Source organism: Chroicocephalus ridibundus, chromosome 4 (assembly GCF_963924245.1).
Source record: "Chroicocephalus ridibundus chromosome 4, bChrRid1.1, whole genome shotgun sequence".
NCBI lineage: Eukaryota > Metazoa > Chordata > Aves > Charadriiformes > Laridae > Chroicocephalus > Chroicocephalus ridibundus.
In genome coordinates, this window is record NC_086287.1 from 91,827,855 (window position 1) to 91,832,931 (window position 5,077).

Below are 5,077 nucleotides of genomic sequence, written 5' to 3' on the forward strand. Positions count from 1 at the left end.
GCTGTGATATTGACACTCCCAATGGGTACCTGCGTGTTTTAAACATACATTGAGTTTAAAGCGCGGTAAATTAATTGGCGTGATGCTTTTTGGAAAAATAGAAAGAAATTTCTTAAACTACTTTTATTTTATGAATAATCACTGGACAGACAAAATATTTCTAGGTGGTAACAGCTGGAAGAACAAGTAGCCCCTCACTATACTGTGAAAGCCACAGCACTGTAGAAATGTAATATTTATTGTAAAAAGAGATACCTGAAAATGTCAAGAGACATTTTGCTGCTAACTGTGTCACAAATATCATTCAGTGATATATACCATAAGAAATTGCACCCAAGAAAGAAGGGAACTGATGTAATAGACATCTGGTCTAGATACATTTGTCATGTCTGCTGTTGTAATTATATGCTAATGATATGATTTCGCACTGCTTATAATCTCAGAAGCATACTGTTTCTAATTATATATTACTCAGAAAAAAGGCCTTGCTTGCTTCTGGCTTTCAATTATTGTTTTTATCCAAACACCCTGCCCCTACGTAGGTAATTTTACAGCTACAGTTGCTTCTGGTACCTGAGAACCACCTGAATGTTGGTGGGTTTATGCTCACTAATCCCTGCAAGGCCAGGGAAAAGTATAATTATTGCTGCATTTCAGTTGGAAAAAATCTTCAAAAGAGTGGTAGGGCTTTTAAATGTGCTTCTAAGAATAAAAGAAGAAAAATTCTGCACCAAAAATACAGTTCGTTGCTTAAGTCCGCCTCACCATTTTGCATAGCAACACGTCTGTCCTTCAGTTTTAGTGTCTCGGAGACCTCTCCCCATGTGCAGCAGCGTTACTTTAAAAGCCAGCCTCCAGAGATGGATGTGCAGCTGCCATAGTTTGCAAACATCTCCCACCGCTTACCTTGCCAAAGAAATGTTGTTTCTGGTGGCTTGCTCGCGGTACTTTGTGTTCTCTCTTAATTAATCAAAGAGTTTTTATCTTTTCTGCACTTCATCTTGTTTAACAAGCATTCCCCAAAGCATCCGAATTTTATTTCTAGGAATAAGCTCGTTGTCTTATTGGGACCATGTGTTCTCCAGAGCTTGCCCTGTCCTCTCTGCAGTACGCACGAGAAACCATATTGTTTCATTCCCAGAGCACTATCTTTGAACATTCATATTATTTTTATTAAACAGAACTCTGGTTTTTTTCTCCCTTCTCCCCTTTCCCCTGCACCCTCCAGCTAGATCCAGCCTCGACGAGTCAAAAAAAGAATAAACGGAAAACATTAAAGAGGCTTATGTCCATATGGAGGAGGATTGACATCGATTTGCAGACTGGGAATGCTGTGTTACACCGTCCGGTTCTGCCTTTGGTTATCCGTACACCGAAGATGCCTGTGCAGGTGGGTCAATGCCCGAGCATCTGAGGAAAAGGACAGATGCCCCCAGTCCTCTCCCCTCGCTGGAAAACCAGCAAGATGTTTTGCAAAAAAAATGCAGTCACCTCTGCATGCAATGCGTTGTGGTCAGCTCGCCTCCGCGGGCATCGGTTCGGCAGCCCGGAGGGAGTGCTCTTACACAGCAGCTCCTCCCCTCTTGCAGGACTGCTTGCTAAGGCTGGCGTGCGGGGCGCCGCTTCCCCAAGGGGGAATATTTGCTGCTGTTGCCAGCGGGGCTTCTCACGTGTCCCACAGCTGGGCGGCTGCTCCCCTCTCGTAGCCCCCGCAGCAGCATGGACATCTGTGCTTAGCACAGGCTCCCCCCCTCCTCCTCCTCTGGGTGAGAAAAGGCAGCAGTATGGGACAGGCAGATGGTTTTGTGCTTCCCTTATCTGTTCCGGTGAAAGCTCTTCAAGCCCGTAGATCTACCTAATTGGGGTTAATATCTCTGAACCATGTTGGAGTTGCCTTTACCTGTGGTCAGCGCTTGGCCTAGGAAGGACCTGAGCAACCCCATCTTTGCACTGAGAGAAGTTTAGAAACAGGTGGTGGAGAAAGATCAGAGCCTGGCTTGCGTCCCACCAGGTCTCCTCTCACCCCAGAAGCCAGGAGTTTCTCCCAGAGCCTTGTGCATTCAATGTAGTAGCCCTTGTTTAACCTGGTCAATTTTTCTCAGCATTGGCACATTGCAGGGAGGCCCAAAACATGCACTTGCAGCCCGCAGACATGCCTAGCTGTAGCTGAAGTAGCTCCTTGAGAGCTGACATGTCTCTGCCCCATGGGGAACTCAAGTCCTGCGAACAGTGTCTCAGCAGAAAGCTGTTGGCCAACCCCACAAATCTCCACTTTCAAATCTTTCCCTACTGTTGCCCGCCTCTGTGAAGGATTTGAGATTCCTCCTGTCCCCAAAGTGCCTCTTGTGTGCTCAAGAACTGTTTCCACCGCAGACCGATCAAGGCTGATGTGTGGCCTGTGGACACCCTGGGAGATGCTGTTGAGGAAAGCAAAGGAACTGCAGGCTTGCTGTCATAGAATCATAGAATCATTTAGGTTGGAAAAGACCCGTGGGATCATCGAGTCCAACCACGTCCTTCAGGGTGTCCCTCAGATTTCTACGTCTAGCACTTGCTTTAGGTCAACTGGAGAGAGATCTCTCCCTAGCTCCCCAAGTCGTCCACTCTGTCAGGTTAAACCATTGTAACGTAAAGAAGAAACCAGCTAGAGACTTTCGTCTGGGAGAGGTATCTGCTTCATTGCAATAATGAACCGCGCTGAGCAGATGTGAGGGCCCCTCAAAGTGAGCTGGATTTCTTCTGATGTTAATAAAACTCAGTCCCAGCCTTGAATATAGATTACAGTTGAATTGCAGCTGTGACTCAGAAAGTGACGTAAGAAACCGAGGAAAGGAAAAAGAAGAAACTGTTCAACCCTCAGCAAAGTTTTGGTACTCTTCAGGGCTGCTTTTGTGCTGGAGTGGTTTGGAACAAGGTGCCGACATCTGTTTGAAATAGATGGAAATGCCATGTAGTATCACTCCAACACCACCTTCCATAACGTCAGTCCTGATTATCAATATGGATGGGATGTTGAAATCTGGTCCTGAACTACGAAATTTATTCTGTAACCTTTTCTCGCTCCCAATACCCTTTTCTCATTCCCAGAATGAAAAATGTCCAAGCGCATCCCCACTGCCCAGATTTCTTTGGAAATAAGTCTTAACTCTCACTTTGGACTGAGAGATCAAGAGCATCGAAGGATCCCTAAAGCCAATGAGCAGGGGCTGGAGCTCAAATGTCTTCTCTCTGGGCTACAGCTACTCAAAAGCATGGTGAATACCAATATGGCTACTTTAACTGTGACAAACCCATACAGCTCCCCCCTGGAACTGTAGAAATGTGAGAATTCCTAGCTGCGATCGCGGCAGACTGCTGAGAATCAGGCAGGGTCGTGCCTATAGCGCAGTTCAAAAAAATGTGCCAGATCAATAGGCATAATCAAGACCGACATTGAGTAAGAGGCCAGAACGACTAATCAGATGCTAACTTAGCTGATGCTGGCATTACTGAAAGCCTGGGGGCATAGTCCAAGGATAAAAACATAACGTCTTATCTAACCAAGGAGTCATTTGTGCACCACTAGTTACAACATGTACTTAAAAAATGAAAGAAGGAAAGAAAAATATCTGTGGCACATGAAATTATTTTATGCCCCAGAAATGATAAGAAAATAAAGCTAAATCTTCCTGCACCCAATCTTTATAGGGGAAAAGCCTATCTAGAGTTAACCCATGGCAGCGTCTCCACGCTAAGTCCCCAGGATATGGAAAAATCCATTAAAAAAAAAAAAAAGTAAAATGGGGATAAAATCAAGATGAGTATATCTAAGACATTTCAAAACTCAGTTTTGGCGCATTTCTTGCTATTTGGAGATTGCTAGGATACACGGGGCCGCCCTGCTCCTTGGTTCAGTGAGAGTTCAGGCAGTCTGGCAGTCCTTTTGGCCAAGGCTCCTTTTCTGGCAACACATCTCCCTGTTTCTCAAGACTCTTCTTTTACTCCAGATTCAACAGGATGTTGAACTGGATCTCGCAGAACAGCTCATGGAGAGGAAAGGCCTTCTGACACAAAACAACGTCACTGGAGAGGGAGCTGTAATGTCAGGGAAGGCATCTGGAAGATGAAACCAAGAATAAACTAAGCGCTTCAAGCTATATCGCTTTGTACGCCTGTGTTTTGTTTCCAGTCTTATGCAGTACAGCTCATGAGTCTTAACAAGGAAAGAACTCCTGTGCGAAGTTCAGTAAATTAAAAAAAAAACCAACCCCACAACCAAACCACAGTCCTGCGGGGAAAAACTGGAATTGTATTTCCATAAAACGGGCCTTTCCCAGAAAAGCCAGGCGCAGGTCAATGTGAAATGCAACACCTCATATGTGCAAGGGAGTCTGCCGGGTTCCTTCCAGTCTTTTCCATTTTCATCATTTGCCATCACTCGAAATATTCTGCCCTAACAACTCGCAACCACAACCGAGCTCTTTCTCAATGGGAGCTCTGGAAGACTGGGGCTGCCTAGAGTCAGGAGGGAGAAGACGCAGGTGACAGGGATGCTGAGTGCTGGGTGGGAGAAGTTACCTCCCCTCTGCCTATGGGGCAGGGTGAAACCATGCGGCCTCATTTTTCCCTTCCAGGAGTAACTCAGGGTGTGGTCTAGTGTGCAGGACCGTTGGTGTCTCATGGGAATGCCTCAGGTTCTCAGTGTTGGCCTGTCTTGATGGTCTTCAGCCAGTGGTGACACTGACTCATTGTCTTCAAGTGACATCATTTGGTCTTTTCCCAAGGGCTGGTAGCCGAGCAAGGTGACATCGGCACAGGTGTTATTTGATGTGACCACTGCTTTGCCCTGGAAGAACACGCATGTGCACGAACGCCTCTTCGCAGCCCTTTTCAAAATGTTTGAGCAGGAACAGCCATAAACCGGGCTGTATTGCCCCGAAGATGCAATCCAAGTCATTTGAGTCTAGGCCTTATCTACATCATATTATCAGGACCGAGAGAGCACAGATGCACCCCGGGAAGGGAGGGGACTGCGTGCGCGAGAGGGAACGGCTTCGGCCCTTCTCTCCTGGCGCGGGGAGGGGACTGCGGGCAGAGC